Source organism: Passer montanus, unplaced genomic scaffold, assembly GCF_014805655.1.
Source record: "Passer montanus isolate IOZ18808 unplaced genomic scaffold, ASM1480565v1 scaffold38, whole genome shotgun sequence".
NCBI classification, from domain to species: Eukaryota; Metazoa; Chordata; class Aves; order Passeriformes; family Passeridae; genus Passer; species Passer montanus.
The window spans coordinates 4,039,371-4,052,311 of record NW_024368596.1 but is presented as its reverse complement, the minus strand read 5'-3'; the positions used below and the strand labels follow the sequence as shown (position 1 = coordinate 4,052,311).

General features: G+C 43.5%; 1 protein-coding gene across 1 annotated transcript in view; it reads left to right on the top strand.

Moving 5' to 3' along the window:
• The window catches only part of LOC120506158 (serine/threonine-protein kinase PAK 3), a 125,815-nt gene that overhangs the window by 15,932 nt on the left and 96,942 nt on the right, over positions 1 to 12,941 (top strand). The window lies entirely within an intron of this gene.

The following is a 12,941-nucleotide window of genomic DNA, read 5'->3' as shown; positions in this document are numbered from 1 at the left end:
ATGTTCTACTCCCTCATCTCCCACCCTCAAAATGTGTAAGACACAAAGCTAAATCTTGCTTTAGACTTTCCCCAGAGCTTCAGAAATTTTTGGATCAAGGCCTCATGAACTGAGCCAAGCTTCAGAATCCTTGATGATCATTGCATCCAGAACTTGGGCAGTGTGCATTTAGGAGAGCCTTGATGTCTCTCATACAGCCAGAGGGCACAGATATCCTCTAATATCTCCGGCTGCATGAAGTGAGTGTGACAATTCTGATGATATAAGAGGTTTCCTCTGAAATATATTTTGTGTAGGTCTGTAAGTCCAAATGCAAATGTGCCTGTTTATTGAATGTGGGTGTCCCCTTTGTGATAACTTGGAGAGACTGGGTAACAGTATCCACAAGGGGAGAAGACAATTCTGATACCTTTTTTACCTGGTAGGAACCTGTACAAGAAAATGTACTTCTGATGGGGATGTGCACTGCTAATCACTCCTGTGAACCATCAGTCTGATGAGGTTGAATATTTTTCCTGAGATCCTAGCTCCAGAAGTCAGGAGTTATGATTTATGGGGAGAATCTCTGTTTTCATTTAAAAGACAATTTCTAATTCTCCTTGCTGAGAAAGGAAAAAAAAAAAAGGCTAGAAGATGCAAAAGGCAGAAACACCATAAGGCAAATAAAACCTTTAATATCTAAACCCATCTTTATTGCTAAGCCAATCTCATTATTTTTTAGGATCTGAGTAATGATTTTTGAATGCCCAGGTTGGCTTTGGAGCCAAGAGACCTGCTTTTCTCAAGTGCTAAGTACTTTACTCCAGCTGTCACACCTATAAAAATCACCCATTAAAATCATGCCTGGGGTCCAGCAGTCAGACATTCACAGCTGGGGGTGGAGAGAAGAAGTGCAGATACAGGGCACATGCAGGGCTGTACCATACCTGCCCTGTAGTGTGGTAAATGTCCACTGTGCTAAGCAAAGTTGTTGTCTCTTAGGCAGAAACAAGAAGTAACAGGAGAGGCTTCTTCACGGTCTTTTATAATGTCAAACATTAATGTAAAAATATTATGAACTGCTTATGAAATCAGCAGAGCTGAGATTTACATCTAAAGAACAAATTAGGTGAAAGGGAGGGGGAAGCGGAGGAAAACAGCACTGATAGCAAAGGGAAGTCAGAAAGGATCTTTCTCTGGGGAATATTCTGAAGTAAAGCTGAGGAAATTGGGAATTTTGCCTTTGTTTGGAAAAGGGTGTTTGTGTGTACTTTGTAAAGTCTTAATTTTGCATCTTGAAGTGTTATTTTATTTAAAATGTTGCTGCTTTGGGTTTTTCATTAAGGTCTCAACTTTTGGATTCAGGGGTTATCCTCAGCATCCATAAGGAAGTAATTTCCTGTGCTCCCCATCCGTGGAAGATTAAGTGGTAATTTCAGCCAAAGAGGAGACAAGGCACTTTTCTCTCTGCCCAACCCCAAGACTGCTGTTTGTGTGTATTTATTTTTAATCCTGACTCTTGATGTTCAAGTGGCTGTGGTTAGTGATATTCCAGTTTTTATCCCAAGCTCACGGATTAAACCTTGTACTCTTCCCAGTGGAGTTTACCTCACTGAGCACACTCAAGGCTGGGATGGCAGTGCTGCATCTCTGCTGCACTTTAATCTAAGGATAGCACTTCTCTGTAATTACACTTCTTGGTCTTTTTACAGTGAAGGCAGGCTTTTTTGGAAGTTCAGGTTGAAGGCCAGCAAATAATTGGAGGTAATAGAAGCACTCAAAGTTTTGAATGTTCTGTAGTTTTAAAGTAACCTAAAATCATAAAACAGAAGTAAAATGGGAGAAATTTCCCAACATAAATTTTTGGGAATCTGTATGTTTTGTTTCTTTGTATTTTTTACAGTAAGCCTGTTGTGAAATGTGGATCTATGTTTGAGTTTTGGCAGCAAATTAGTAAGTCATATGCTCACTCTTTGCTTTGAGTTACTTTTTATGTTTAAAGATGTTGTAATAGAAACATTTTTTCCAGTATGTTCACTGGGCTTTTCAGGTCTTTTTATGGGTGAAAAAGATGACTTGTTTTTTTCAGTAAAGACCACAGAAATGTGTGTGTGTAAATAGCAGTGAAGAGAGTCCTTACTGTGGGTGCATGCTGTATGTTCTACCTGCTCATTTTTCTAATTAATATATACATACCAAACCCAAAATGTCCTCTGTGAACAGTGCCAAGCCAAAACCTTACTAATAGATTACTCTGAATAAATGCCTTTCCTTCCACAATTGCACTTATGCTTTCCAGTGAAATAAGCTGACAGTTCCACCTGTGTGTTCTCTTGTTTTAGGGGTCCTTTCTGTGTTTGCTGGGGATCTTCCTGAATGTGGAGAGCACACAAACCCCCTGTCCCTGCAAGGGAAAGAAGAGAGCTGTTCTGTACAATGTAGTGGTAGCTGGCAGATGAAACTGTGTGTCCACAGAAAGTGAAAAGTATTCTTTTTTCTACATTAAAGAGGCTTAAAGTGGGCTAATTAACACTGACCCCATTCAAAGGGATGGCTTATGTGCCTGCTTGAGGGAGACGTTCACATCTTGCATGTGCTCTTTCAGTGTGCTGGGCTGGACAGGCAGTGAAGCCTGAAGATGAAGCAGCTGTTTGCCCCACAAGGAGCCAGCTGGTTGGAAACACAGGCTGTGTCCCTGAGCCCCCTGCACGTTCAAAACCAGGCATATTTGCTCCTTTAATTAGTGTTCCCCCTGGTCCTTGGAATATGGGTTTGTGACAGAGAGCTTGTTGAAAGGAGAGCAAGGAAGATTTCCTGCTTTCCCAGCCCCTCAAGGGGTGGGAGGACAGCTGGGGCTGCTCCCTGCATCAGAGGGTTTCTATGGGGCTCAGGTGAGGCTCGGCCATGGCAGAGGGGTGGAGGGAAGCTGCTCCTGCTCACTGCACACAGGGTTTGTGTCCAAGCTGTATGTTGTGCTGAACTACAGCATTGATTCAACTCGAGGGAGGATTCTGGGAGAGGTGGAGCCTTAAGAACTTTAAACTTCTGCCTTGCTGGATGTCTGTAGTGTGGGGTCCAGCTGTGTGACCCTCCACAGCTGTGCTCTCCACCAGCTCCAGGAGTGAGAGGAGAACCTCCTGTGTGACTGATGTAGTGCAGCTAACTGGCCTTCTGTTAAATTACTTAATCGGCTCAGTTCTGGTGATTCACTTGTCTTTTGCCCTAGCAGGTCCAGACCCTTTCCTGACAAGGCAGCACAGTCCTCATAGCCTTGCTGATAAGCCCATGGCACTTAAGAGTAGGATGGAGGAATTTACCTGATGCTCCCAATCTCCACAGGGGATATTGCCTCTTGGTGTTCTTTATCAGTGACTTCTTCTGGTGATACAATCAGGGAGCTGCTTGTATTGAAGTATTATTAGTAACATTGAGGGCTGTCAGATCACTTTGGGTGGATTTGCTCTCTCTCCTCTCACTCTGTGTAGGAGAGGAAAGACAAACCCTGCATTTCCAGGGAAACAAAAGGTATTGCACTTCCAATAAAGCTTCTTTTTAAATGAATGATGATAAATTAGCAAACTGCTGAGTGGAGTTGTTTTGCTGTGGAAGCAAAGCATTGATCCCCCCCCCCAAGACTGACTTTTTTCTTTTTTTTCTCATTTCAGCAATTGGGAATGGGTTAAACTGTGACTTAGTTTAACCCTTTGTTTTTAGTAATGATATGAGAAATCCAAATAAGGATAAAATGGAAATTGGTATTTGGAGTCTCAGAAAATTGTAGCAAACTAACTACAGTTTACTAATTTTTCATATTTTCATTGCCTACTTTTAAAGCTCGCAGAGAAATAGAGGAGGTCTGAGGAATCTCATTAGAAAACCTGATGATCAGTTCTTTCCTTCTCTGTTTTATCTTGAGAAAGAAAGGGGGAATTTAAACTGAAAAGTGTGCCATGAGTAACAATGGAAAGACCTTATTGCATGCAAGGGACTGGACTACAAGAATTGTCTGCCAAGAGGCATTTTCAAGGAAAACCACATAATGGGATTTGAGAACACAGTAAAATTTTACCAGTGCTAACAGCTTTGGCAGCTGTAAAGCAAAGACAATGTGGAGGGCAGTGGGGCTTGTTGGCTGCAGCATCTGCTATTTGGGAGGATCTCCTTTTGCACAGAATTGTTCTGCATGGTGATAAGAGATGTGGTGGAGGGGCAGGACAGGGCTGTTTCTCTGCCCAGAGACTTCAGAGCTTCTTGGAAGTGGCACTGAAGTAACCAAGAGCGTGGCAGATCATCTTCCTCTGTGCTGCATTAGCTGTTGAAAGAAATTGTACATGTTGTTTAATTAAGTTTCCAAGCTGTATAATAGCATGTTTGCTGGAGAGAAACCTTAATGGCACCACAAAGTGTCCTTGAGCAAATTAAAAAGATACTAATTTGAAAGGTAACTGCTCTGAGCCACACAGGGACTTCTGGGAAATGCCTAGGATGTCTCAAGCAAAAAGACATGGCTTTGTTATCAGGAGGATAGTCCATGCTCCTGGGCATCCACAGGGAAAGATCTGCCATTCCCAGGAGAACCTTATAATGAGGCTTCTGGTGGGGAATTCTGCCCCCAAGCCCTCCAGCAGGGAAAGGGGTGAAGTTCTGAAATCTGGCAACAATCCTGCCCACACCCTCAGGGAAACCCAGCTATGAGCTGCCTTGTGAACCTGAGCCCTGCAAACCCAGTGAGAGGATTCCCACTGCTCTTGGTAGCTTTGGAGTGGGCCATAAATGCTTTGTTGCCACATTGAAGGGTTGTGGGGACAGCAAACTGACATGGAGACAATAAAATGTTAGTCATGCATCCCATGTCTCCCTTCTTACCATCTTTCTATGTTTCATTGTTATTTGATTTTCATTTTCCTTTGTCCAGGTCCTTGTTTTCTGGCCTCTTAACCATGAAGGGAAGTTCTCAGACCAACTCCTCAGGGCTGTGGACTTTTCACTCATGGCATCAGAAGAGCTGCCAAGGCAGCCTGGGCCCAAACAGCTCCTGTCACACCTGGATGCCACACAAGCACAGGGTGTGGGACCTGACTTTGGGTGCTCATTTGGATCTGAATTTGCCTGTGTAGAAAGGCACTTGGATCAGAGCTTCAGTTCAAAACTCCCTGAGGATGGAGCTGCAGGCTGCTCCCAGAGCCAAGGGGGTTTGGCTGAGGCAGTGGGTACTTTGGATCAGCCAGGGGTGGAGTGGGAAGCTGCAGGAGATGCTGGCAGTGAGTACTGGGGCAAACTAAAGGTCATTTCTTTCTGCTTGGTCCTCTGCTGCCTTTCTGGAGCCTGTTGTGCTGTGACAGAGGCAGGAAAAGCAGGGATGTCTTCACTCTTCAATCCATCCTCTTCCAGGAGCGAGGGACCTGGTGAGAGATGAGGTATGTAGCCAGGGGGAGCAGTGAGGGTGTGAGGGTTGCCTTGGTCTTGTCACATTGCAAACAAATGCTCATTGGAAACCTGGCTTTTGGTTTCCATTTCCAGCTCTCCCTGTTGGATGCTTCATTTGGCAAGGCTTTGGATTTTGTACCTTGCCCTCTGTGAGTGCTGGAGGGGCGTTTCCAGCACCAGATTGTTTTGCTTGGAAGGTCTGGGATGTGACCCAAGTGTGGGGCCAGCCCTGCCCTGCCCCTCACTGCTGGGGGCTGAGTGTGTGCCCAGGTTGTGACATGAATCCCAGGATGTCTCCATACCAGGTTTTGTTCAGCTGCTGTGTTTTGTGCACTCTGCCAGGTGAATTCCCATTCCTGGTTGTCCTTCAGCAGGCCTGGTTTTACCTCCTCGCTGATGGAGAGGCCATGACAGGACCTCCACCTGCTGGGGAATATGCATTTATTGCTGAAGTGTTGAGGGGTTTAGAAATTATTCTGCAGCTGACAAACTCCCCTAACACTGATACCTTTCCCCCTCCTTTCCTGGCTGCTGAATTTTCTTTTGGTGAAAGCAAGCAGCACGTGTGCTCAGAGTGCTGGTGAGAGGGAATTTCCTAACTCAAGGTGAACTGTTAGGGCATGTGTGGGCTCCTTTAGGAAAGTGAGTATGTTTGTAATATAATTTTTCCTCTGTAGAACAGGACTTTTTGATCTAAAAGTTCAATCTGCTTTTTGGCTTCCATAATGGCTCCCTGGATTGTTTGAAAATCCTGACTTGGTTACAAAGTCTGATATAACCTGTGTGCACAGCAGTCCAGTGCAGAACTTACTGGTTATTTAACTGGAATTCAGGGACTTGGGGGAAGACTGTTAATGCACTTGCAATATTTTTACTGAGTGTGGTGATCTCACTGCTCAGTTCTGTATGCCTGAGAAGGACAGGCATGTTTGCAGTTTGTTAGTCCCATGATTTTCACAAGACACAGGCAAACTGAGGTACCCTCTAGCCAGGAGTGCACTGGACAGACACTCAACACATGACACACCAGGCACCTTTCATGAGGCATGTCAAGCAGCTGTGCTTTGAAAAAACAGAATGAAAACTACTTTTTATTACCCCCCAAAAGGTTTTGGCAGAAAATTTATGCATAATTGAAATAAAATACTTGCCTCTTCTTTGATAGACAGGTGGAAAGCAATCAAAACTCTAGTTTTATTTGTAAAGAAAGCATTTCTTTTGTGTTTGACTTTTTTTTTCCCTCCTTATTTTGGGTTTTCTTGTATGCTCCTTTCCCCCACCCTCAACATTTTTGAACTCCTAGTACAATTGCATAAAGCTTAAATAATAAAGCTTAGAATAATTTTAGGCATATTTTCTTTAGCATTTTCCCTTCCCCACTCTTAGAGGAAAAAAAAATCCAAAACCAAAGAAACCCATTCTGTGTAAAATTTCCAAAGTCAAACTGAGAAGAAGAAGTCAGCTGTGTAATTTTGTTACTCTGTAACTGCCAAAATTAGAGAGGCTTGGAAAGGTAGAAAATAAAAAGGTGGGGGACAATGAAAACCAAGAAAATCAATCTCCTTACTCCTATTTCTTGTATCTAGGAACAGAAAAGAGAAGGAGCTTTGAGACATTTTCATTATAGCAATGTTAACTTCCACTCCCCTCCCTCCTCCTGTCTCCCCATGTGCTTTTCATATGTTTTGTATTCTGGATGCTTTCAGGGAGGAAGGCTGCAAGACAAGAGAAGGGTGTGAGTTTCAGAGAGCTCTAATGAGAAGCACCTTGGGTGTTTTTGTCTCCTGGGAAAGAAGTTTGCTGTGTGCCCCTGCCTTGGCTCCTGCAGCAGCACCGAGGGGAAGCAGAGCATCCAGGCTGATGATGCCACTGGGGGAGAGGCTGCTGGGGTTTCCTGACAAACAGTGGTTAACTGAGCTGGAGAGAGCATTGCAGGCATAGTTGAGCTGAAGGAGAAACAATGTGAATCTAATTTGACTGGGTTGCTAATTACAAGGCTTATTTTTCAGACTCTCTGTGTCATTACAGGGTGGAGGGGTGAAGAGTTTCTCTAGGAACAAAAGTCCCTGCTGCTTAGGGCTGTTTGTTCACTGTTGCAAGATGTGGGAAGGGTTCAAGGTGCAACTGGATTGCTTGGTGCACAAGAGATACTCATCTGAATGTTCAAACTTTGCAAGAGATCAGTGCAAATGAATTTTGGTTTCTTAATGCTGGGCTGAGGCAACCGCCATGGGGAGTCACAGCACTGCTCTTGCAAGCTCTTGCTGCATTTTGTGATATGATCTGCAGCACATACGCCCCAGACTGTTAAGCATTTCCTTATAATGCATAGGTTAGTGAGAAGAGATTTGTCATCTCTATTGAGACTCTCCTAGGCCTCTACAAATTGTAGCAGGAAAAGCACTAGCAGGAATGGGGGCTCCCTGCTGAGCATCCTGGCCAGTGGTTTTAAATTTAACATACTTACGATGTAGAAAGTAAATTTACTTTAAATAGGGAGAACAAGAATGGTTGATCTAGGTTCTGTCCATCTCTTATCAACAAGATCTGCATGTCACGTACTAAGCTGTTACTGAAGCAAGTGAGTAAGTTGAAGATGTCTTGGGGAACTCATTATTTAAGAAATGAGTTCTCCATTCTCTTTTTTGTTTGTTTTTTCTGTTTCAATTTTATTTTTTTTAAAGTGTGATGGAGCTAAACCTTGTGACAAATTCTTAAGGATTTGTTATCTGAACAGGATTGCATCCAACAAAACCCATTTTTAAAAGCAGTTTTAGTTTCATGATCTGCTTGACTGTATTTGTCCAGTTCAGTGTTATTTGGATATAACACAGTAACAGCTGCCATTATGTGTGGTTTTGATCCACGAGAGGCTATTTCTTGTTTGATCCTACTGATTTCAGGAAAAAGAGCTCATGTTGCCAGATTCTTACACTGAAAGCTGCAGAAACAAGGTCCAAATAGATTGGCCAGCCAGATTCCTTTGGCCTAGCAGCAGTTTGTTTCACCCCATTAATTGGATGAAAATGGCTTCTGGAATTAGTTCTGCAGGGAAATGCTCATATTTGCAGATGCAACACTTACTCTCTGATTGTCTTACAATCTGGTTTCAGCAAACATTCCAGTTTTCTGGTTTCAGCAGGCTGGGTTTTTTGGTGAGGAATATAATTTGCCAGGAAACAAGAACAAGGGGAAGGTGAAAGGGACATGAGCATAGCCCAAGCAAGGTACTGCTGTGGACATATGTGGGCAGTGTTTGTTCTGGTGGGGTACTGAAACCAGGCTCTGGATTCAGCATTGCTCTTGTGATACCAGTTCTGTGTCTGCTTTGGTTGGGTGATATACTGTGTGGTGCATTTGTAAGCAGGATATGCCAAAATTAGAACCATTTATCTGCCTGTCTTTTCCTTCCCTCAAATGTACTACTTTCAGCCACTGGGCCTTGATCAAAACCAGTTCTGATTTTTGTCCTTCTCTGGTAAGAAGGATGGAAGATCAGGGTGAATATTTGTTGTTTTCAGTCCTTTATCTCTCTTTGGGTTTTTTTTGTTTGTTTTTTTTTTTTTTTCTGGGATGTCGTTGTTTTGCAGATTGGAATTTGAAAGGCAGGATTGACTTTTCTGTCCCAGGAATTGGCAGAAGAATCCCAGGACAAGCTCACCTTATAATGGCCATGGCTGCAGAAAGCTGTTCTATTGTGGCAGAGCTGAGTTGTGTGCATGGCCAGCCCATGCAGGCTCAGGGCGTGTGGGTGATGAAGAATAGAGGTGGACATACTTTGTCCATTTGAACAAAACCCCAAAAGCAGGAGCAGACAAAGTAGGGGCACTTTTGCCCCGGAGAGGTGAGGTGTTGGATAACTTGTCATCCTCTCTGGTTGAGCTGCACATGACTGCACCATGGAAATCAGCCTTGTCAGGGACTAAATGTGCGCCTCACTAACTTACAGTATATTCAGACTGACAGGGTTTTCCCAGTTTATTAGGCTCGTTTGAAGAGGAAGCTGGATGCATTTTGCTAGCACAGCATTTTGGACACCTCTGTGATCTTCAGCCACACTCCTGAAAGTAAATTCTCATTTAATATAGGGCTTACTTTTCCTTTCCCAAGTAAGTACAGAACAGTACCCAGCTATCTTGGACTCTGAGGCTGCCTTGTCATTTCCCACAGATGTAAGGGTTGCACAGGGTGCCCTTCCCTCAAGCCCTAACAGCAGCTGCTCACTTCTCTTCATCTTCTGTGTCATAAGCAGCCTCCTGAGTGGACCTGCAAGCCACCCACACCCACCCAGTTCCCCTGCAGACCTGTGAGCCACCAACCCAGCCAGTTCATCAGGAGAGAAGGTGCTGTAAACTGGGGATGAGCTCTAACAGAGCTGTGTGTTCAGATGAGTCCCACTGGAAGGCAGCTCTGTCCCAGCAGCTCCCAGCAAGGGGCAGAGGTGGTCACCTCCTCAGGGAAGGCTTTTTATGGCACGTAGAAGAACAGGATATTGGATCAAATCTGTGCTCTTGAACACTGCTGCTGGACAGGTGGTGAAATGTTCTGGTTTGCTTCCTGCATGCAGGGGACAGTGAGATATATAGCTGCTGCTTTGGAAGGGTGTGAGTGGAGGAGAAGGCTCCTTTACCCATCTAAAGTCTGCCTGAGGCAGCAATAATTTGACCCTAAATTCTGGAGTAAAATTCCCAAAGACTCAAGGTGGGTTATTCTGGGCTGCCTGCTTGCTCTGTTTGCAGAGGAGGTTATCTGAATAGATCTGTCCAGACATTTCTAGAGTTTCTCTTTCCCTGGCTATGCCATGCACAGTGCTCAGCTTGGCTGTTCACAGCTGACTAAATCCTTTCAAGAATGAGTCACTCCTAAATGAGAGGTGACAATGGGTATGCAGACAGCGAGAAGTCGAGAGTGAGATAATGAATATTAGAGAAAGGCTAAACTAAATGGGGAATGAGCAGTATAAACTTGCAGCTCTTATAAATAGCACTGCACTGAAAGGATGGGTTTTATTTAGAAATGCAGTTCCCAGGAAGAACTTAGATTTCCTGACCCATAAGTTCATAAGTTTGCATTTGTGAACTTTTCCTTCCTTCCCAGCTGTTAAAAGAGAGACAGGTTGGCACAGGTTAATATTCACCAGGGAGATTCCAGAGACAACATCCCCCTCCATATTCACTGAAGTCCTGGTATTAGTGTCTGATGAAATGATGCTCCTCCCTTCAGTCAGCCCTGCTGGCCTGTGGAGGAAAATGGATGGGATGCAACTGCTTGTCCCAGGCTCCCAGTGCTCCATCTCGTGTGACAAAATCCCCATTGGCTCATGGCTAAAGGGAGCACAGAGCTGTGTGCTGGCCACAGTGGCTGATTTCATTCTGGAGGCCACTGTACCTCAGCAGAGACATAAGTTACCCTGGACTTTGTTTTACACATTGATTTGGGGTGGACATTGGCATGGGGTCATTGCCTAAGGCAGAGATTTGCAAAGATCTGAAAGGAGTTAATTGTCCAAATGCCATTGAAATGCAATATAATTATAAAATCTCATTAAAATGTCATATAATTAAATAGCTTTATTTCAGTTATTTATATTTTTGGCAATACAGAGTGATTTTTGTGCATGCATCTCTGTTAGAAGCGCTCAGCAATATGAATGTCCCTCCTGGTGCTGAAAATTAACCATTTACTTTTTCTAATTTAACAGTATAGAAAGGAATTGTTTTACTATTTAAGAAAGGTAATGTCTCAAGACTTCATTTATGTCTACTTACATTAAAAATCTCTGATGTAACTAAAAAGACACATTATTGCTTTTGTCTTAAAATAAACAAATCAGACTTTGAGGCAGCCAGGAATCCGGAAATAAAATGAGAAAAGGACCTTATAGATGAAATTGTGGCAGAGAAGTGGAAGATTATCTAGTGGAGCTGTCATTTTGGCTTCCTGTGGCTTTCACTTATAATTGAATTAAATGTGATTTAGCTGTACATAGATAACACAAGCAGAAGGGTGTCTGAACATTGTCTAGTAGCTATGAGAAAAGCAGTGAAGAAACAGAGAGAATTTTGCCCATTAATAAATAAAATGGCTTGTGGAGATTGGGTTTTTTAATTTCTTCTCTGGAAATCTGAAGCCAGAAGCAGAAGGGTATTGGAAGGGAAAGAGGTTACTCTGAAAGCCAATTTTGGGCTAAAGGTTATCCTGGGGCATTTTTTGGATCTTTAGTGAAAAGTTATTCTCAAATTGGTTCCAGACAGAACTTCATAATACTGAAATACCAGCTTTGCAGATCATCTTCCCTTTGGGAGTGATTCATTGTGGCAACTGGGATTTTCTGTTTAAGTTTGGTTGGTTTTCTTTTTGGTAGTGGTATTTTTACCTCTACTTTTAAAAGTTTAGGGAAAATATGCTGCTGGTAAGAAAGATGCAGGGAGGAAGTACTGAACTGATGAAGAGAGGGTGTTTGCCCCCTTTGTAGAAAACAGTGGTTTGTGACATGAAGATTTATTAGTTTAAGAAAATACATAGTATTAAAAAAGGAGATAGAAGAGCTCAATCTCCTCACATGCTCTGATCTCACTGAACTCAAAGTAAATGGCTTTAATTTTCTGTGCTAATAATGGTGCTATATCTCCGTGAAGAAAGAACTTTGGAGCTACCTGAATAATTGATATTGGCTTAGATTAAATTATGATCTGTGCTTGAATTATCTTCAGATGCCTTTTTAGTGTGATGTTTGTCTCAAATGCATCTAGAGTATATGGAGAGGCTGCTGCTGGTTTGGTTTGGTTTGGTTTGGTTTGGTTTGGTTTGGTTTCGTGGGATTTTGTTTTAAGGTGAGGTACAAGTAAAGTTCTCCCATCCAGGTCCCTGCTGTCTTCTCTCTCAGCTCCCTGTATCATCCCTCCCAGAAAGCAGTGGAAGTTGTCAAATCTCATTTTACCTCACTTCCCTTGGTAGTGCAGACATCACCTCTCCAGACTGATGGCTGCATTTCCTCCTCTCTGAAGATCTCTCCACCTTCTCCCTTCTGTCAGACATCAACTGCTCATCTTCCTTTCCCTGATCCTTACCTGGGCCTCCTGAAGCTGCTTCCAGCCACCCTGCCCAACACTAGGCAGTAGCTCATCCACTCTGGAAGGCAGTGGCAGCTGGGAAGCAGTGAGGAGCCACTTCCCTGCTTCACTCCCATTGTCTCACTTGAAGTAAGGGCTGTTTAGTTTGTTGGGGGGTGGGGGGATGTGTTTGACCGCTGACCATTGGACTTTGACTCTCATGGGGGAAGCTGTTCTTCCAAGATCTCCAGCAGAACTTTGTTTTCTTCCTTCTTATCCTTCCTCAAAACTTTGTCTTCCACAGCAGCATATATTAAAGAGTGTTCTTTAGCTTCTTTTGACAGTGGGCAGCACTGTCTCCATGTCTGACCAAATCCTCCTGTTATTTCTTATGCATCCTTAGCTGTACCCACATGTTCCTTCATGTTCTCTGGGGAAGGCTGCTTGTCCTCACTTGGCCCTCAGTCCTGGCCTTGAAGGTGG